Below are 22,981 nucleotides of genomic sequence, written 5' to 3'. Positions count from 1 at the left end.
AATGATAAAGAAATTAGCACCTTCACAAATGAGGACTTTGTGGTCAGGCCAAGCCAGATGGCTTTTGACACCTGTCTGCATCCTGACTTGCACTGAAGTGCAAGTACAGTTTATTCACAGGCAAGAGCTGGGAATCCCTGTTGGTTGCAATAAGGATGAATCAATTCTTTCCTAACAGCATAAAACCCAGCAGGATTTTACTTGCAAAGGCAACAACTCTTTCCAGAATTTAATTCACATTAACTAAGGCTTCTTACTTTTTTCCTGCAAGATTGTATTTTTTTCTCCTTTATGAGAATAATTTTACTAGACAAATTAAAATTTTCATGGTGGTAGAGTACAAAAGATTTTGCAGTAAGGGGGAAAGGAGAGCTTTAAGGCTTTAGTCCCAATGTCTGGAAGAAAAAGAGTAACAAAAATAGATTAAAAACAACTTTGAAAAGTGGAAAAATGGACAATCTCTCTTTTGAGTTTGTATGCCCTAGAAGAAAGGTTTTGAACTTGCTGAGTTAAATATTGACAACATTGTACCAATAAGTGTGTGGGGACCTTTTCAAACAGCTGGAACATTATAGATTTTTGCTAGTTCAGAAAACCTGTGCTCACATTTCCAGTAAAAGCTGCTGTCTAATACAAAGCTAAATGCCCCAGGGACATTGAAGTGAACATATTTTTCTGCTGGTTTAAGCACACCAGCAGTCATTTGTAGAGTTTACATGGCTTTCTTGTCAATACCTGCTGGTCACAGTTGGTGAAGAAGGAGTTTTACTCATGATCTGCTTGCTAATTAAGCATGGCAGCAGACATTCAGAGTGAAATTTTCAACAACCTGACATACAAAAGCAAAGAATCAGATGTATTCTCAGAAGACTTCAATCTTTAAATCATTTGGATTCTGTAGTTACTGGAACTGAAAGTAACAGAAATTACTTTGTCAGATTAACATGTAACTCTTCTGATAAACTGTAATATACTGTATGTAGGATGAATGCTTTAACCCTGATGTTCTACAACAGAATTCTTTAAGAGAAGGAAAGTTAAAAGGATTTGAAGTAATCCCGATATAGGCCAAAAATCTGTATAGTCTTCTGCTTCTCCTAATTTTCTTCAGTGGCTCACAATCTGTCCTTTTCTGCTGACATCTTCCATCATCTAGCTGTACTTCATGTCTGCTGTCCATTGCTGTACTTGCAGGAGTTGGTGCTCTTCTGCACACAAAACATCCTAGAAAGTATCAGCAAAGCCACTTACTTCATTGCTCTGTTTCAAATTCTTTGCTTCCTTGACTTTCAAAAGCCAGTTGCTTCTTTGCTGAATGATTAGCATCTAACACCTTACTGCTGCCTTATATTACTCCTCCTTTTTGGTTTCTATCCACGTGTTGTCTCTTAGCTCGTGCTTGTATTACAAACTCGTAGGCAGAAGTCTTTGACATTTGTACAGCCCCACCCAGTGGCCCACAGCTCGAATTCCAAGACATATTGCAATGCAGTAAATAAAATAACCCCTAAAATATTTGTTTCCTTGAGATCTCATTCTTACATTATGCCCTTTGTGTGCAGGGAGGACAAATCTGGAGGGGCTGTAACCAAATCATGTAATGAAATAGAGCACACCAGTAAAAGTGAGCCTTTTCTGAGTGAAACCTTAAGATGGCAAAAGCATTAGTGCAACTACCAGAGGTGACTGAAAGGCCTCTTCCCCCAGAGCAAAAACCCACTCCACAAGGAACACTATCACATCCAAGCATATTTTAAAGCATTTACAAGCCATGATCAAATTCTTTAAATAAATTAACAATAAATGTTTATTTATATCTAGTTTGCAATTGTGACTTTTCAGTTCTTGTCTACCTATGCTTTATATTTATCTTCTCTAAAAATGGACATTTGATGAAATTGAAAACAAATGTGTCTTTTACAATTTTGTTGTGTTCTGAAAGGCGTGTTCCTGGTGAGGAACCAGTGCAGGCAGAGAAGACCCCTGCCTGGAGCAGGCAGTTTAGGGCAGTGACTGCACTGCCCCTGTCACTGTGAGCAGGGATGTCCCTGTGGCTATTGCAGGGGAGCAGCAGCTCTCCTGCCTGGACACTCCAGTGCTCTTCATGTCTACTCTGCTCAGCATAAGTTCTGTAATAAACTTCTGCAAGGAAAAATATCTGATACTGTTATTGTAAACCCGCTTTTGAAGAAAATACTTTGAAAATGAGACAGGTTTTATTTTTAAGCCCTTTTTATTTTATCAGAAACAAACTAAAGATCCTCTGGAAAGATAGCAGGGGGGAAAAAAGGCTTCCGAATACATATATATCTGTATGTATAAGATTTAATTTTAAAGACTGATATTCTTTCCCTGACCTTTGGCCATTTTTATTTTAGTTTCTTAATAACAAATGAGGTTGAGCTATTAAACCCTCTAGAGATAATTCACAAAAGAGCTAAATAAAGAATCAAAATTGAGGCACAGTGAAAAATACATTGGAAAAATAAACTACCAACATTTTTAAGTAAAGTGGTCCAAAGAGTTAGAAAGCCTTTAAATTTCCATTTCATGATGTTGTACTGAAAAGTCATCCCTGGGTCCTGATAATTTTAATGTTTTTCTTGTTTTGTTTTGTTTTTTTTTTTTTTTTTGTCTTGTGGTTTGTTTTTTATCACTTCATTGGTATCTATCCTTTGAAATGCAGTTTTTGACTGAGATTTTGGCTGCACCTATAATGAAATATTTTCTGCTGTGGAATACTTGCAAAGTGCTGCCAATAATCACTAATAATCAGAAAATGTCACAGCAGGCAGTGCTGTCAGTGCATGAGTAGCCTCACACATGAAATTCTGCATTGGAGAACAAAGAATAAAAAGTCTTTGAGCTTTTTTTTCAATATGAACTGCTACTTATTAAATATCAGGATTTTACTAAGCATGCTTTTAAGAAACACTTCAATGGAAAAAAGGTCACAAGAAAGCCACCAGTACCTTTTTTTTTTCAGTTGAAGACTTTTGTGCAAATGTTACTCCCGTGCAAAAATCCAATTCTGTCTATGATGATGCAAGGATGACACAGTATTGTCTGTAAAGATAGTTCTGCCCTGAGTAAGAACCTTCTGGCATCAAACTAGATCAAAAAGAACAGATGGTTGCAGAAGCATAAGGAAAAGAGAAGGAAGAAGAAATAGATATCAAAGCATCACCATCTCTTTCCCTGAATTTTCCCTGAAAGAAGTAGAAAGGAAGTTCAAAAAAGGTTGGATCATCTAATCCATGTAAAATTCTATCCAAAAATTAATATATCAAACACTTGAATCAAAAAGAAGAGCCAGATGCTCAACATGAACTTGGACACTGCTAAATGGTCACTATAGGCATTCTCAAGAAATTAATGCAGTTAAACAGAAAAAGTCTTTACAGGTAGTTATAAATCCTCATATTCTTATTCATTAGCATAGAATTAATTAAACACAGGCTGGCTTTAGGTCTCACCTTGTCTATCTGCCCTGAAGACATGGCATTCCTCGTATTTGATTAAATATGAACTTTTCTGGAGCATTAAGAAAACCCAAACCAACCTCCCAAAAAAACTCCAAACAAAACAAAATCCAAAACCAACTGCTAGGTAAAAGACAAAAAGTATTAATAATGAGCATAAAAACAGATGTAATTTTAAAAAATACAAAATACCTCCCTTTTAGTTATTCAAGAGCTCTTTTTGTATAGCTGTCAGACAGCAGTGCCTCTGGGAACAGCTTGGGATCACACTTCCCTTCTACATCTCGGCTTGTTGAAAGCTGACATCTTCTGCTAGTGCAAGATACATTTTATAAACAAAACAGCCCTCTAAGAGTTAGAGCTACAATCACAGCAACATAGGAGATACACATGAAGTTGCCACGTCTTCTCACAATGATCTGCCAAGTCCACCAGCATCATCTTCAATGCATCCTACACATGAATCTCTGTGTGTGCAGGTTCTTTCCTGCAGTTTAGTAATGAGTTGCTTCATATGCACACTCTGATCATGAAGGTTATGCTTAGTATTCTGCAGTAAAACATTTTAATTAAGTTAAAAGAATATAAATTTCATTCTAGTCTTTGATGCTCTTAGAAACAATTATGAAGCAGCAAGAATTGCAGAAAACAACTGTTAGTATTATTTAAATTTAATCAGAGATCAAAGTTATGAGAGTAGGTAAAAGCATCAGAAGTTTCTGGGAACAGCTGAAAGACCTCTACATCTGGCTCATTAAAAGTACAATACTCTACAGCTCTAACAATGTGCAATATGGATAACTCCAGTAAAAATAGCTATACCTTATGATCTATTCTGTGGCACATATTCAGAGGTTCAAAACAACAAACAAGTGGTACAGGTGTGAGTGAAGATGCTAATAATTAAATATATGGACTCTTGTTTCTTTATAATAACAAGAGTCAATATTTTAAATTATTGTTGCTTTATAAATACTATAATAATAAATAAAGAAACAATAAATAAATAAATAAATAAATAATAACTACCCTTAAAGTCCACTTGTGCCACAATAGTGTCTGTACAGTCACCATAGATGGGAGGAAACTCCCTTTTTCCTAAGAAAAAGGAAACTTGTAGATTGGGATTGAAGAATGTGCAATTAAAGCACATTAGACCTGCTCTGAGACATTACAAAATACTTCAGTCTGTAGTGAAACTAATGCATTCATCAAGTTCTATCAACTAGATTTTAATTTGAAAGTTGAAGGTGTATATATAAATACAAATAAAAGATTACTGTGTACTGTCTAAAGGGTAGCCTTGTTTACTGAAACAATAAGCACTGCTCTTTAACACCATTGATATTACATCTTTTTAGCAGCAATGTTTTAATTCAAAATTAGCTATGTGCCTGAAGTTATAAATTGCTTTTCTCTAAGTACAGTGTTACAAAACAGATCACTTAGTGAAGCAGCTCAGAAAATGGATGTTCTTGTGACACCTTTAATGTAGGTCCTTTTTCTGAAGAATAAAGAATAAACCCCAAAAACTCAGAATATTCAAAAATTTCTATTGATCAGAAAAGGAAAAAGAGCCTAAGTACATTACATGTAGGCTGTTAAAAAGCTTCATTATAGGAAGCTGATATATTTATTTACTTGTAGAACTGGTAGGGATCACTGTCTGTCACAGTTACAGCCACAGCACTTCACTCCTGACAAGACTTTACCGTGTCTCTGTTAGCCCACAGCACGTCTGTGGAACTCATGGTTATCAATCTGATAAATCTCAATGTGCTGGGTCAGTTTTAAGCACCCCCAATTGCTCAAGCACATAAACTTCAGCAGCTCCCAGGTGCTCTGTAGTACTTTATATCCATGCCCTACACTGTCCTTCCTGATTTTCAGTTTTAGAAATCTATTTTCAGTTTCATTGCACTGGTACCAATAATCAAATGGCAAAAGGTGTTGCCTGAAGCTGTATCCAGTGTCCCAAAAAGAAAATCTGAGAAAAAGAGGGCTGAAGTAAAACCAATATATTAAAAATATTTTTTATGATGTATTTGAAACAGAAGGCAACATGACAAAATTTTACAAAGTGTTAATAAAAATTAAGATATATCTGTAATATGAGTTTATATGTGCATGTTTCTTCAGTTTTCCTGAAAACAAATCCAAAAATATTAAAAAAAAATTATGACTCCAAGAGAGACTTTAAATTTGATATTTTTTAAGTGACAGATGAGATAGAATTAAAGCATTCTTTAGACCTCGTTGCAGGTATAACAAAAATTAAGCCAGATGATGAGATACAGGGAAAACTGAACTAATGATTTTTTTCTACTCATAGTTTTTTTTTTGTCTTGTTGTTCTTGTTGTTTCTAAAAATATGCTTGCAAAACAAAATTGAAAGAAAGATGTAAAAGAAACATTTTACAGTGTTTCCACAGCAGTGACTTTGAGGTGGAGACAGTATCTTTTTCTTTTCTCTTTGAAAAAAGCTACTACAATAATCACATATCAACAAAAAAAATTTTAGAAATGTATCCATTCAAATTTGAGTTAAAGACATTTCCTTTAGCAATCTACCTCTATATCTATCTCTAAAACCTCATTTGCATTTGCAGTTAAGTTTCTTGTAAACGCATCAAAACCAAGAAGCCTCAACAAAACTTCATTTCAATTTATACTTAATGCCCCAAACAGCAAAGCTTTAAAACTTAGTAAGTGAAATGATCAGCAAGGAATTTCTTAGCAAAATTTATCAATACAGGAAAAACCTTACCTAACACAGTCACCATAGATAGATAATAAGAGAACAGAAATGAAAGTTCACTTTCAACTAAAAGAATGCTTTTAAAATCTGAAGGCAATTTTCCATTTGAGAGAATGATTATCACTTTCATGGTTGAAACAGAAAACTTGATAGTACCAAAAATGCTCCTGAGCATGACTTATTCAAAGATTGTTTATACTTTAAAGACAAACAAACAAAACACATTTATCAGATCACTCCAGATACAGATTCTGATGTCCCTTTAAGTGTCTAAATCCCCAAAGGTAGACCCTTCTAACCATGAGTTTCATAGCTAAAATATGATGTAGGCTATTGAAACATGTAATGCTTCATTTTCAGAACTTCAGCAAAACTGAAGATTATTGTTATACAGAAAATTTATATAAGCAATTGTGGAGATAGTGTGAAGTTCTTCCAGATACCACTAAGTACTATTCATACACATACAGGCTGAGAGAACAGGCTGAGATTTGGGGCTGTTCAGCTGGAAAAGACTTTGGGGAGACACTATGCACCTTCCTGTACCTAAAGGGGCCTGCAAGAGAGCTGGAGAGAGGCTTTTTACAAGACGTTACCAGGGCTTGCAGCGATAGGACAAGGGGGAATGGCTTTAAACTGACAGAGGGTAGATTTCTATTGGACATTTGGAAGAAATGCCTCACTCTGCTGGGGGTGAGGCACTGGAACAGGCTGCCCAGAGAAGCTTTGGATGCCCCATCCCTGGCAATGTTTAAGACTGGATGGTGCTTTGAGCAGCCTGGTCCAGTGGAAGTTGTCCCTGCCCATGGCAGGGAGTAAAGTGCCTCTCAACCCAACTCATTATAGAATTACTGCTCTGGCAGGGGAAGCATTTGGATAAGCACACTGAATTCTTCAGGTTTTATTAGCCAAGGAGAAAACCAGAACAGAGACATGATTCTTAATGGTACTAGTGAATTAACTGCCACTTCACAAAGATTACAGGTTTAGCGTTTGAAAGAAAATTTGTTTCTAGTTTTCAGTATTCTCAAAATGAAGTCCTCATAAAACCCTGCCATCCCATCTACTGGAGACATATTTTCTAATGTAAAAATAGAAGCCTGACAATCTTTGCTTGAAAGCTTCCATGACAGACATGAAATGATAGGAAAATCTCAGTGTGTGGTTTTCTCTCTGTTGCTGATGCATTTATATTGAATTACTGAGTTTCCCTAGGACTGCTTCACAGGTGGGGTACTTCACTTTTCTTCACAGAGGAAAGCTGGTCTCAAGGAGTATTTCTAAACAGAGCTGTTCCTTAGGACAAAATTGCTAATGACATGCAACATATTTTTCTATATTTTTAATTAGACACTAATGTGGAACAGGTGCAGAAAAAAATTAAAATATTCACATAGATTATCTTTTTAGGCTTCTTAGATGACAAAAGCTAAGAACACCACTTTGGGTGGTACAGGGATCAATTTTCAATGAAACAATTTTCAGTCTTATACCCAGATATTCTATCTACTAGTACAAAAGACAGGATCAGCTGATCTGCAAGATAAAAAAACAAATCATGTTTAAAAAACTCCAATCAAACACCAAAACAAGGAGCACAGTCTACTGAAAACTACTTTCCTTTCCAAGTTATATGAGGGAGGAGTCAGGTAAAGATGGGGATAGAATGAACGTTCCCTTTCCCCTAAAGACATAATTTAATTAAATGATTGTTCTTTAGGTTTGCATGAAATGAGGATCCTTTGTGAAATCAATGCAGATTGTGTTCCTGACTTTGGAGAGTCTAGAATCCTGATTTTAGCTTTATTAGGTGCCAAAATTATAGGGCGTGAAGAGGGATGTGTGTGTAATCCCATGAAGCAAACAGCTTTGTCTGACATGCTGAATTATGGAGCAGCATTACCTAAATATGGCCCTTGGAACCATCAGCTCCAAATTATTCTGGAGAGATACAAGAGATCATTGCATGAGACACAACTCCCCAAGTTTACTTGCCCCAATAAACAAAGAATGCTGTTATTTCAGAACACATACTTATCTGCAAATAAAGGTTTTAAATACTAGCTCTGCTATGTTTGGCAATCCCTCAATATACACTATTTTTCAATTTAGCTACTAGCCTGTAATTCTGAATATCTCCAGTTACAAGCCATAAGTCTTAAAATGCCTCTACAAATTTTCAAGTTTGACCTCTGGAAAATTTAATTCAGACTTATATTAAACAGTTATTTTAAACAACAAGTTTGTTCTGGTTTGTGCACCTAGCAGAAGAAATTTCTATTAATGTTACTTGCTTTATAAAATGTGAGATAATGAAAATCAAGAGCTTTTTTTTTTGTTATACAGTGAGTCAGAATACTTTGCCTTTTTTTTCCTATTGGAACAATAGGAATTGATTGGAGACATAAACCACAACTTTTACTAAAATGCTTAACATTATAGAAGCAAATAGACCCAGTGTCTTCTCAGATGGAAAAAAAAGTCAAGACATTTTATTCTCATTTCAGCAGATATATACATCTGAAATAAAAGGCAATTAAGAATATAACATTAAAAACAATTATATTTAATATATTATTAATTATATTGTTATATTCAATATTATATATAACAAAAATATTTTAGCTGTTGTTCAGTTGGCTCCCTTTAACTTGCATCTCATCTTATCTTTCCATTATCATGTAAAACTTACTTCTACATGAGATTATTTTTATTATTTCCAGATAATAATAAATAAACCAAACCCAAATCCAAACACTTCCATTCAAAACCTCCCTTACAGTAAAAAACCTTTTCTTATGCTTATATGGAATTCAGGTATTTCAGTTTATGTCCATTACCTCTTGTTCTGCCACTGGGCACCACTGAGAAGGGATAAGGTTCATCTTTGCACTCTCCAATTAGGTATTTATAAACACTGATAAGGTCTGTCTTAGCTTTCTCTTTAAGCACCCATATCTTTGACAGAGAAGACACGCAGGACAAATTGCCTCAAACAGTTTTTTTATATCAGAACCACAAAAAAAGAAGCTAATCTTCTAAGTGAAGCAGAGTACTTTATTCTCTATAAAACTACTATTAATAACAATAGAGCTTTCCTATGAGGAGGTCACGACAAAAACAGAGTCAGGCTCTTCAGGGTGTTGCTTGGTGGGAGGACACAAGACAACAGATGTGAGCTGGGACACAAGATTACAAATGCCCATAAAGAAAAGTGGTTTTTGCCCAAGGACAGTCAGGCATGGGAACAGGCTGTCCCAGGGGCTGGTACTGTCTCTGTCCTCAGATGTTTTCCAGATCAAACTCGGAAAACCCTGAGTAACCCGGCCTGACTTCAACACTTCTGGAGCAGAAGGCTGGACCAAGATACCTCCTGAGGTATCTTCTGAATTTATTGTATGAGCCTATAATCTGTGACAGAAGTATTCACAGAACAGAATAAGGTCAAAGATAGCTCTACCACTGTTAAACAAACAAAAACAAAACAAACAAAAAATTCCAACCAGAACACCATCTATCTTCTAGAAATACACACAATATGACCACAAATAACACACTGTATGGGAAGAAGATTAAAAAAAGGTCTTAAAGTAGAGGTAGATAAGAGAAAGAAATGTTAAATGCTAATTCTGTAACAAGTTTTACACATACAGCAAGAGACAAAACAGTGCAGGAAATAACACTTTTTGGTAGAATCTATGATCTTGCACACTGCACATGCAAGGTTCTCACACTTTTAAGCAAGCATGGATAAAACCCCCCCTGTATTACCCACAACATAAAAACATCAGCATTCCATTCTGGAAAAATTAATCCCTTCCCAGTTTCAATGTGACCAGGTTTGGTTTCAACAATTATAGTTCTTGTTACTCAACAGTTTAACAAGTCAGGGGCAAGAAGTATGCTCAGACCTCTCCTCATCCAATACCCTGGCTGGCTTCTCAGGCATTTCAGTGGAAGCAGGTGCAAGTCTTCCAAAAGTGAGTTAGAGTGCACTGTGCAGATTTAATAACTGCTTCCCCAGCTAGAAGACTAAAGTGCTCTAAAAAAATAAATTAGAAAACTGACATTCTCTAGCAATCCCTTGGGCCAATTAGAGATCAGAGATGGAATGATTCAAAGCATGATGGACCTTGTCTTTTCCATTCTTATCTTGATTATTTTAGCATGAAAAGTGTTGGTTCTTGCTAAAGGTGGAATCAGCTCAACTACAGCTGACCTAGATAGCTACATAAAATTACAATGTTTTCCAAGTTTCTTCTGATTAAGAAAAGAAACAGATGATGGAACTTGGTGTCTGGACCAATCTTGCTTATTTACAGAAGTAAATTTCTGCTTTTCTTAGCACAAGAAATCACAAGCAAGCAAGTTTTCTGTTCCATACTATTTTCCTTCATCTACCATTCCATCTAAACTCTCTGCATAAAAGCAGTGTCTGAATTCAACCTTCGAGTAGTCATTTACAGAAGGTCATGAGCATTTGCTTAATTTTTCATTTTTGTGCCATTTTCCCATTTCTTCTAAGGTTTATTGCAGCAAAACCCCTCAGCTGCATATATTGTTATTTTACTGAGTGACATACCTTTGTTGTGATGCTTCTTAAATGAAATACAGTGGCTAATTCCTATAGCATCCACGCTTTTCTCCAGGAATTGGCTATCACTACTAGAGATTGTTAATCTCTAACCTGAAAGATCTGTTAACACTTGGCTGCAGATGGATTTCAGACACTAATTATATGGATGATAAAACACTGGCTTTTCACAACAAGGCTCTACAGTGGAGCCCTTTCCACATACAGCAGCAGGCCACCTGTTGGTTATTCACAGCAAAAAAAGCTCAGCTTTTCCACTGACAGCCAATCTGAGCCTCATCTATAAAGTCAAGCCCAGTAGATCAAAACAGACTCAGTTCTTGAGTTTTCTGTGCCAAATAAAGAATCAAAGAATGCCAAATGAAGGGCAAAGAAGGCTGTACTTAGAAATGCAGTGCAGTGTGCAATCACTTTCTGGTCTGTGAAAGGGATGAGCTGGAAAATAGATGGCACTGGTCTCTGCAGGCAAAGACAGTTCTCTTTTACACTGGTGTCATATGGAGAAATTGGATTACCACACAACAACAAGTCCAATAAGCACAGATTATGAGTGTAGGATAGAAAGTAATTTACCACTAGATTAATTCCAGGCATTCCTCTTACCTAGACTGCATTAAAACAGAAGCATTTATCTTTCCACCCTATTGTTCAATGTGTTTCATATTCTTTGCTCTCCCCAAAAAGAACAGTACATGATTTTTTTTATTATATTCTATTTACTCTCTACTAGCCCCGCCAAAATAACAGTTTCACATGCAGCAGATGAAATCTATTTGCAAGAAGGTACAACAGTATTTTTAACTTGTCTGCATTTTCACTGGGAGATAACGTGGATCTATGAATTGAGCACATGAAGTAGCTACTCTCAGACAATCAGTGTACACCTAACTTTGCCAGCTAGGATCTGAGGTCACATCAGTGTAAGGAAACTCTGGAACATTAGGCCAAATTAAATCTAAAATAGTGATCTATGTGTACAGATATTTCCTAAGAAATATAATGGCCATTCAGTAAAATACACTGAATAGAGAGAAGAGAGAAGTGCTATATACTTATTGAATTAATAAGATGTAAATAAAAATTATTAGTTCAGTTTAACCTTGAAAGGATTTTCTAGTTACCTTGGAGGAAATCCATTTATAGCTCCTCCTATTTCACTCAGCCTTCCTAAACTCATACTCTTGACATTAAATAGGAAGAAACTAATGTATAAAACTTCAAGTAGGGAAAATGTTTTCCTTATTACCTTAACAATTAGATGGTAATCACTTTTCATAGCCATTCCACATTAAATAGGAATGTATTAAAGCTAAGTAGGTATTTACTCAGAGGCAAAATTCAAATAAGTTAGATATTAAAAGGTCAAGATTAAATGATTTCATACTTGGATACTTATCTAACTAACTGGAAGGTAGAATTTGTATTCTGAGGAATCCTGAAGCTCCAGCAGTACAATAAATCAGTTCACTTAGGAAGTAAAATTCCTCAGGTCATTTGTAGAAGGGGAAAGAAGTTTTGCCCTAGCTCTTTGTTAAAAAAAAAAAAAAAATCTATTAATTTAGGTGAACCAAACTCCGCTACTTATACAGATTTCCTGCTGCCAGCATGGTAAGCTCTGTCCTACAACTCAGCTTCCTGAAACTTGTAGTTCTCTTAAAATTAGTTAGGAGTAGGAAGAGAGTAATTCTATTAAACATAATCAACATTTTCTCAGGTAATATTATACTGAAATAGTGTGTGGACAGGTACATTCCCTCCAAAAGTTTCTCACCAACCCCATGCTGACACCTAAAATTTCTTCATGCCTTACATGAGCACAAATTGATCTCAATTACGCAATACATTTAAACCACTGGACATGAGGCACATTCTCATAATGAAAATGTCTCATTCAATAGCTACAAACCCAAACCTTAATTCTGAATCTTACCCAAAGATTCCTGTGTAACAACTCACAATATATGCTTGGTCGATCCATCTGTCTAAGAAAATAAGATTATAACAAGATTGAAAAAATAAATTTAATCTTACTATCCACAACAAAAAAAAAAATCAACAGAAGAAAAATTATAAAATAACTATTGCTAGCTATGCACAAATAACACATTTAGTGGGACCAGGATCAACAGCACATGGCTGAACAGACAGAGAACGTGTCAAAATACTAATGCAAATATAATACACCATATGCAGAGACAACTGATATTTTTTGACTCATAATTTTAAAAAATTACTCTGTAATTTTAACATTCTAACATTCTTCTTTTTCTTAATCTTTTTAGCAAGGAATCGTTCATAGATAAATGCAAAATCATCCTAACTGAATTTAAGATCTATGTAATTATTTCCTTTCATATATATATATGTATATATATATATATATCATTATTGTATATATATATAATTATTTCCATTTAATAAATGAGAATACCCCAGGATCACAAAAAGTAAAGCAGAAACAATAGAGCAGCCCATACTTTTATTTATAGTATAAAGCAATATGATCAGCTTGTACAGAAATAAACATGTTAAAACATGTATGGTATTATTCCACAATTGGCTGAACAGTTAATTGACTTAATCAGTATATATGATATTATCTGATTTCTTTTTATGGTGATTTTACACACTGAATATTAGAGTTTTTACAGAAACAAAACAAAATGCTTTAACAGCATTTCCTTCTAGTGCAAGCTAGCACAAATTTAAATATCTCCCAGCAGGCAACAGAGAGCCCTGTTCGATGCTCGTGTATTTCTATTGGTTTCCATTTGATTAAAGGAAACTGCTTCCCTATAGAAGCAAAGTAGAACAATTCCTTGGAGTATTACAGCACCACATTCTGTGCCTGTGACCACACAAAGATTCAAAAGAAGAATGATACAGTGGTCTTTTCAGAACAGCAGATTATCTAACTTTGAGTAATGACTATTTAGTGAAGATTTATATTATTTCCATTTTCTAAAGCTCTGTGCATAATTATCATAACAGTTCTCTTTTCAAGATAAATTTAGTTTCAAAACTTTGGTTTTCTATCACTGGCACTATTTATAGTCTTGGGATAAAGGAGATAAAGTTGCAAGCATAAAAAGCCAGCCATAAACCATTTAAATAACAGTCTTAAGCTTCCATAATTTTGCAGAGGGTGGATTAAAAAATGAGTGAAAACAATACAAGTGTTCAGCTCTCTAACCTGCTAAAGAGGCCTAGGCTCTCAGGAGTGTTTGCAGTGTACAGGCATGACTCTTTAGGATTCAGAAACTTAGAGTGCAGCAGAATATGAAAATAACGAGCCTTTTGTACTTCTTCATTCTCCAGTGCACATATCAGATTTTGAATTTAGAAAACCCTAAAAGCACAACAAACTCTACACATAGTAAGGGCATTTCTATAGGACAGGAGGGAAAATAGCATAGCCAGGAAATCAGTGATATGAAGGTTGCCAAAACTACTGGAAGACTTCACATTGTATAGTACAGAACAAAATCACACCCATACAACAAAATTCTGTAAATTAAGTAGGTTTATAGAGCCCAACAAAACACCATCTAAGTAAACTGAACTATTCATTTACAGAATAAACTAAAGGTAGCATGTGGCGCAAAGGAAACAGAGTCATAATTTGCGAGACTGAAATAGCCTAATGTTTGGGGATTAGGTCTAAAAGATTTCTGACTGTGGCAATCTAGAAAAAGAAACCCCTTAAATGTTTATTTTCATATTGCATCTCAAGAATCTAGCACTAGAAAGTGTCAAAGTTGACAAATGCAAATTATTTTCCATCTTAAACTTGACAGTATTTATCTTTATAAATGGTGTAATGGGAAACACAGTGCTGTGAGGATTAATGTGAGCCAAGTCTGGAAGCTGCTCAAGAATTTGGCGGTTTTAAGACATGAACTTCTTTCATCCTGAGAATTACATGTCTTTCATATGTGACAAAGTCACCAAATTACATATTTCATTATAATATCTGTGTAAGGCTTATTTTAAAGAATTAGTGTATCTAGAAATTATAAAAAAGAAATTCTGAACTTCCAGTAAAAATTTAATTTTTTAAAATTTTGTGTTACAAACTATTGTTTGCAAGGCTTGACTGCCTTTATTTAATAAGGCCTGCTTACTGTATAAAATGCAGTGTACAGCTTAGCTGAGTAATATGGCATTTTTGTGGCTATGATTTTAACTAGTTAAGCCATGGAAATAGATGACAGCTACTTTATTTTTAATCTTACTGTTGGAGAAAAGCTGTAAACTTTTTCCTTCCAGAAATAATCCACAAACTGACTGCTGTCAACTGCTTGCTGGAGGGAAAGTCTGTCAACCAAGGAGGGTGGAGACAGGAGAGACAAGCTCCCTCTTTCCATGTGTAAATACCTTTCCACAAAAAATGGAAGCTGAATCTTGTAGAATCTTTGTAAATTAAGGACTGTGTGAACCTTTAAAAAATGTTTATAGTATCCAACACTTTTATTCAGGAAAAACTATGTCTGGCTAGACTTTGTAATCAAAGAGATATGATGGTATTCAAGTGTTCTGAATGAAAGCCTGTATCTTTGTTCCTTAAAAATGAAAGCATATCTTGTAAGAGCTGATTCTGGATTCTGAGGGATATAGTCTGCCCTTCATAAACTTCAAACACACTTATACCAAAATTCAAACTCTTAGCAGATTTCTAGGTCTAAAATATACTGGTCCTATACCATTAATTTGCAGAACACCTACCTGCCTTCAGAGAGTGTAATGAAGATCATTAGTATCTACAAGGAGTTTTTTACCTTGTAAACACTATATAAATGCTAAATTATGACAAGAACAGAAGTAGTCCAGTTTATCTCCATCCAGAAGCGAAAATGTTTTGCTTGTATTTGAATTACCTTATTAATTCATGTCTAAAACCCGGTATCTCTACTAACTAATACTTTGCCATTTATCAAAATAATCTATATTCCTATCTCGCTTCAATTTTTTTTCAGCTATCCACTGTAAGATCCCATTGTAAATAGCTACAACCTCAGAACACATTTTTCTGTTGCCAATTTCTGGGAAAAAAATGTCTACTGTTTGCAGTTTACAAAAAGTCAAACACATTTTTTACCTCTCTGAATAGTTTTCTTTACTTGCAGAAACTTACATGACACAAAATGGTTGGTTAGCAATCTGGAGAATTGTAGAAGGAAAAAATATTAAATAATTTTCTCCATTGTTCTGCAGGTAATGTGTAACATTTTACCTAATAACTACATTTGCACCTTTTATAATCTCAGTTGAAAAGGAATTGCTCTGCCTTTCTAAGGTAAACAGACATACAGTGTTAACAGGAAATTATAGACAACAACAAAAAGGAAAAAAAAAACTAAAGCAATTATTTTTCTGAAATTCAGATGATGAGCATATATGCATTTACATTGATTTTGGAAATAAAAGTAAAGGCTAGAGCTGCATACTTGCACAGGTGCTCATTCACAATTTTTCAATTCTCACCTGTTTATTGCAGCTTAGATGCCAAAAGTAATTTCTCTCCAAATTCTGGAGGCCTTAGGACCACACAGAGAAGCAAAATTCTCCCATTTTTCTGATGGAGTTACTACAGAATGTGAATTCAGAATCAAACTGCAAAGACTTGAGATTTCTTCTCAAAAGCAGTATCAAGGTAATAAGTTGTAAATACAATTAGCTCATCACTGTCCCTAGGACACTATATCTTCATTTCAAGGCAAAGAAAAAAGAGAGTCATCATTTTTAGTATTGTAAGTGTTATTTTTGCAGTATTCTGTAAATGGAAAGCCATTTGATTAAATAGTTCCTTTTCATCAGTCTTCTATATGCCCACACACAAACAAAACATATCTTTTTTAGCTAAAAGCAAAAGTATTAGTCACTTGCTGAAGAAACAGAAAACTCCTCTTCAAGCAATATTGAATAAATTTTTCCTGCAGCAAAACAGCTTGATCCTAGACCAAACTTAAATAATTTGAGCTTAAACACAGAGCACTGAGTCTCACCCTAGAAATCTTAAGTATTGCTTGCAATGAGGGTAGTTCAGTGTCTTTTCTTACTGCTGCTGGCAAAGCAGGTGAGTGTGAATAGCAAGAGAAAATATGGAATACACAAGCAATTTTTCTCAAAACATTTTTTTGCTATTTGAAGGAAACAAAAAAAAGCCCTTGCATTTTTAACAAAAGGTACACACTTTCTTCTCCTGAATGAAAGGCTATGTGGCTTCAAAAACATCACTTACAGAGCAATTAATTCACCTGTATTATGCAATCAATTTCAAGATTACCTATTTCAAATTCCCCGTAACTATAACAAGCCCAGAGGTTAATTTGACCTATAAAAATGAGGTGGGGAAATAAATCTAATGCAAAAAAATAAAAAAGCAGCATCTGTATGATATATAAAATGGTATTTTCCCTGTGTCAAACACATGGTATGAGTAATTCACAGTCATACACTCAAACATAGACAAACAGGCAAATCACTTGGTGCACATGTGTACACACACCTGCCAGTGCTATTAAACCAGAGCAAGGAAAGAGATATTTTTATCTGTTTATTTTCCTGGTCACTCGGCAGTAGTAAAATTATTACTGATGCTACTATTATTACTAACAATTATATGATTATTAATGAAGCATGAAAGTGATGTGAAATGTAAAGCTGTGGAATTGCTGGGCTCAGAGGATTGTGATCAGTGCCATAACATTCAGCTAGGAACATGACTAATGGTGCACCCCTGTTGATATTGGGGTCATTTCCCTTAAAGACCAGAATAATGGGACTGATGGCACCCTCAGCAAGTTGGAGAGTGTGTGAAATAAGGAGCAGTTGTGCTGCCGTTAAGTGGGACCTCAGCAGGCTGGAGAAATAAAGTTCAGCAAAAGAAATGCACGTTCCCTACCCAGAGAGAAATAACTGTGTGGACTGGTAAAAGTCTTGAGACTAACCAGGGGGAAAGAACTGGGCATTAAAGGATGGGGAAGGTCCTGGTGGGCAAGAAATTGAACATGAGTCAGCAAAGTGCCCACGTAGCAAAGAAAGTCAACACTTTCAGTGTTAGGAAAAACAGTGCCAGCAGGCAGAGAGAGATGATCCTTCCCCTCTGCACAAGTGAGGTCACATCTGGAATATTGCCTCCTGTTCTGGGCTCCCCAGTACAGAACACACATGGACATGTGTACATCCAGTATGCACATCCAGAACACAGAGAAGATATAGGTCTTGGAGCATCTGTCATTTGAAGAAAGGCAGGGAGAGCTGAAGTACTTTATCCTGAAGAAAGCTCAGCAGGGATCTTAATCAGTATTTATAAATGCTTGGTGGGAGGGAAAAGCCAATAATTTTTAAAGCAAATATTATGAGAATGGACATTCAAAATCCACTCTCTCCAGATTTCATTAAGGAATTTGATATGGTATCACCCAGCAATTATTTACTGAGTTGGAAATACAAGCATAACACAAAAATAAAGTTGGTATAAAGTTGACTAATGGTAACATATTTAATGGACTTCTTTAAAATTGTTCTTCACACTCATCTTACCGCATGTCTGTAAACATGGTGAAAAGCAGAGGTGTTCTGATAAAAACTGGTTACAGGAAGCCCTCTTGATACAGGGGTGGTTCTTGCTAATTTACAGAAGAAATTGGAGGAGCATTTGCATTAGATTAGAAATGGGAAAACCTTTAGTTACTCTTCAAAGCCACATGATTATGAATAGCAGAATTTCTGTGATTATTTCTGTGATGCTCTCTTATCATTTGAGAGCAACACAAAAAGATAAATCACACACCCATGTTTACTATTAACAGATTAAACCAACCTGGCCTATCTGTAAAACAAACTTGATATTCACCAGTGTCTGACAAAGTATTTTCAAAAGACCAAGTGGAGCATTAGCAGTCTTATTCAGGACTTTGAGCAAACACTTCAGGTACAAGGTTCAGAATTCAGGAGAATCAAGTTACTAGCCTCTGTATCTTCCTATTTATTCTGTTTTGCCACATAGACTAAAAGGTGCTTGCTCTGCTTGTTTGATCATAGCACATAAAAGCTGAGAAAGACATATGATCAATGTTTATAATTTATTGAGGGCTACACACTGAGGAAGGAGTTTGCTTTAAATAACAATATAGAGAGATTAAAAATTAGGAGTCAAAGAATATATTTAATCTGAAAGTTCAAAGAAAGCTCTAAGCATTAGGAGAGAGGTTTTGAAATATCTTTCCAGAAAGAGTAACAGGGCAACGTACTTAAAGGTAGACTGTGATGACTTTATAAATGAACTTAGATAAGATTGTTATTTAACTCAGAAAGGTCTTTTCTTCAGCCTTGAATTACTACAGTGATCAACTACTCCCTGTTCTGCTCCCCTGCTTCCCAGACTTCTTGCTCACACTATTCCGACTAAAGTTCAACCAGGGCTGTGAGAGGACCTCATGCAATTTTTATCCTTAAGATAAAACAATCTTAAGACTTAAACTCCTACCCCTCTAGCTTAAATGCTTTTACAGAATATTACATCAAAACAGATGACTAGAAGATCTCCTTGAGATCAGAAGACTTAATCAGCAGCCAAACAGCGCAGTGCACTGCAAACATACAGAAATGATATTGCCTCTTTGGGTCTTCATTAAATATTTGTCCTCCTGGCCAGTTTAATGGATTCCTGCTTACTATATAAACAGTCAAAGAGGGAATCTGATTGTACTCAAAGCAAATCCACCTCAAACACTGTCGCTATGCAGAATCATGTAATTTAACCTGTCTGTTCAGACATCAATTATCCCCACCCTTTATAACATGGTAGCATGTTAATCATTGAACAACCCATTCAGAAGTTTTCCATGGCAGTGGGTAAAGCAAGAACAACTACAGAAAATAGAAAGGGCATATTCACATGTCTATAGCTGCTGGCCTGTTGTCACATAATTATTTGTATAGCAGCAAGTGAACATTGAGCAATGGTGCAGACAATCAACTCTTTTCCATTCAGCTCCTTTCGAAGATGTGTCCATCAATAAACAAGCAGCACTTTGCTTTCCTGACGCAAAAAAGCATGCTCACTCTGGTGCAAATGTTGAAAATGTAGGCGGGTCTGTCATTCACCAACCCCACAATCCCTTGTATCAAACACAAGTCATTATTGTAAGGCACATAAAATCTGATGAGGATGAACACATTTCCCCACCTCCCTCTGGCTGACAAAGGATTTTTTACATTTTGTTTTAGAAATGAAGCAAATGTTTTTCCAATATAAGTGAATCCAACACTTGACAGCCAACCAAAAATGTACACTGGACTGAAATTTACACAGTGACATATACTGCTCAATCCCCAAATTAAAACTCCCATATTTCATTTATGACTTGCAAAGCCAAAGCACTGGCCAGAAGTATACCAGTTATGCAGAAAAAAAAAAGTATTTATGTTATAATGGTATCTCAAAACAATAAATAGTCACTAATTAATAGATTTTGACCACTCTGTAGACTGGTGTCCATGACCACATTTCCAGTTAGAGAAAGAAGACTTGGAAAAGAAAACAAATTATTCTCCTGTTCCAAGTCCAAAGATGAACACTTTTATTAACTGTCATTAGACCTCTACCATCTCTTATTTGGTGACAAACCAAATTCTCAACAACCGTATCTCTTTTAATTGGTTGGCTATAGACCAAGGCTTCCACCTTAAATGCCATAAAAATGCTGTGTATGTAAGTATGATTTCATTTAACAATGACCTGCAGTCTTGTTTTCCAAATTTTTTCCCCACCTGACTGGTCTTCTTTTAGATTTTTGTCTTTTTATTTCTGGCTTGTGCTTATTTTTGTCTCCCTTATTTTGTTGCTGTAGAACAGAGATATGAAAAGTTCTGCATTCAGGCTTGCTTTCAAAGTAAGCATATTGAGTGGTTAGCCTGGCTCATATGTTCTTGCTTACCTCACAGATTTCTGTGTTATTATTAGTTTCTTCTACTAGCTTAGCAGTCTTTTGCCACACACATACACACAGTTTTACAATAAGCTCACAACTTATGAAACCTGCAAATCACACGTGCTATCAAAGCACACAAATTCCTTAATTTCCTCATTCTGAAGCAATGTACAGGATCCAACTATAACACGTAACATCTTTTTAATCAAAAAGCAGTATTTTTACATAAGTGGAACAAAAAAATTAGTAATATTTGCCATTTACAGTTTTGTCAGAAATACACTAGGCTGTTAAAGCAATTAACCCCAATCTAAATCAGTTCCCTTTGAAATGACAAAACCTCAGTCTAGTTTTGTCAGCAACAAACCTAGTGAAATATATGAATGGTCACAAAATTAAGTATGAATAATTTCTACAATATGAAACCATGATCTCATCAGACTACAACTGTCATTTTGTATTTTATGATTAAATACCTGGCACATGAATAACACAAACATCTTACTGAACAGTAGGTCTCCCTAGTTAAGCTCATTTAGCAGGCAAGCGTCAAAAACAATTACTGAATTGCCTTAGAAGTGAAATTCTTGAAATTAGCTTATGACATTTCTTGAAGTTTTTCAAAAGGTGGAAATAATCAAAGAAGACATCACACAGATTTTAATTGCTGTAGTTGAGAAAGTCAACATTTTCAATGGAAGTTGTGCTATCCCTTGTTCAAGTTTTCCCCGTCCTGTATCTCAGAAAATAAGGGTTTGTACACACTAAACCCAACGTAAACCAGCCTGGTTATTCTCAGTCTTTTCATGTGTGGCAAAAATAAGAGGACATATGTGATTCTAAAGCACCATCCTTACACTCCACCACCTCCAACTCTGCAAGAGATTTCAGGCTGTAATGTGTAAATCATTACTACATGCTCTAATAGTACTTTCTGTTTAATCAGGAGAGAAAAAAATCCCCTCTAGAATTACAATAAATAACTACAGTTTTGTTTCAAATGAAATGATGTAGTTTATATCTGACCTGAGTTTCAGTCTTTTCCTAGTGGGAAATATGAATTCAGCATTTGGATACATAATCCTACAGCTCTCAGAAGAAGCCGACTCCACCGCGAACACTTTACATGATTTATAGCTCTCCTCCAGATTCAGATGACAAGTCTCGGCGGAGCAGGTGCAACGGGGTATTTTCTCCTTCCCTCAGACATCATTCCCTCGTATGCAAATTAATTAGCAAGTCTTCCTCACTTTCGCGTATTCGGGAAGATGAAGCTAATGGAATATCAGCATTCGGTTTCTCACGAGGAGCGGGTGACCCGGCGGAGGGAGGGAAGAAGGGAGGGGGCTCGCTGTTGTTACTGCTGGAGCCACAGCGATTTCGACAGCGTCAGCGGCGATAAAGTGAGTCTGGCTCCCGCGCACTTATGCCAAGAGAGCGATTTTTAAACCACGGGCAGGATTTGGGGGAACCTCGGGGACGCGAAGCGAACACACCCCGCACACCTCCCGCGGCAACCCGGGAGCTGTCCCCCCTGCCGGCAAGTTGGAGCTGCCCCGCCCGCGCCGCCGTGCCCCCTCCGCGCCCCGCCTGCCCTGCCCCTTCCCGGGCTGCCGGGGGACGGGCAGCGCGTCCCGACTCCCATTACCTCCTCCGGAGCCATGGAGAGCGCCGCGGCCGCGGCTCGCCCGGCGCGGAGCGGAGCGGAGGGGCCGGCGCTCCCCGCGCTCCCTCACCCGCCGCGCCGCGAGCCACTGGCACAGCCCGCTCCACATAAATGCATTAGCAGCAGCCACATCATGATTAATTCATCAGTCCCAGTGACCAGGGGAGGAGGCAGGCGCGGAGGCTGGGGAGAGGCAGGGCGCACGGGACGGTCCCTTCTCCCGGAGTTCGCCCCGGCTCGGGGTTCCGCCGGCGCGGAGGGAGGGGTGGGTGCCGCGCCCGGCTTTCCGCGGGGGCCCGCGCTGCCCGGCCTGAGGGAGGGCGGGGTCTCCCCGCGCAGGTCACCGGGCGGCAGCCCCGCTCCCGGCCGGTGGGACCGCGCTGGGAGCCGGGCGGGGAAGAGCGAGGCAACCGTGGGAAGTTGGGAAGGCTCCGCGCCACGGAGCGGCTGCAGTCACCGCTCAGCTGGACGCGGGAGCATCCTCAGCTCCACGGGAGCTGCAGCCCCTCCTTGTCTCCCGGCTGCCAGCGGCCCGCCGGGTGC

General features: G+C 37.0%; 1 protein-coding gene across 2 annotated transcripts in view; it reads right to left on the bottom strand.

Moving 5' to 3' along the window:
- LOC137478129 (heparan sulfate glucosamine 3-O-sulfotransferase 1-like) overlaps nt 1–22,749 on the bottom strand; it is a 45,855-nt gene extending 23,106 nt beyond the window's left edge. The window contains exon 1 of one of the 2 annotated variants that reach the window (XM_068197727.1): nt 22,421–22,749. The gene's annotated coding sequence lies outside the window, so the exon portion shown is untranslated. Of the gene's footprint in view, nt 1–21,798; nt 22,337–22,420 lie in introns of those variants that run through there. The other variant, XM_068197725.1, reaches the window with a different exon arrangement.
- Between the last annotated feature and the right edge of the window lie 232 nt (nt 22,750–22,981).

Source organism: Anomalospiza imberbis, chromosome 8, assembly GCF_031753505.1.
Source record: "Anomalospiza imberbis isolate Cuckoo-Finch-1a 21T00152 chromosome 8, ASM3175350v1, whole genome shotgun sequence".
NCBI classification, from domain to species: Eukaryota; Metazoa; Chordata; class Aves; order Passeriformes; family Viduidae; genus Anomalospiza; species Anomalospiza imberbis.
This window is presented reverse-complemented; position numbering and strand designations above follow the sequence as displayed.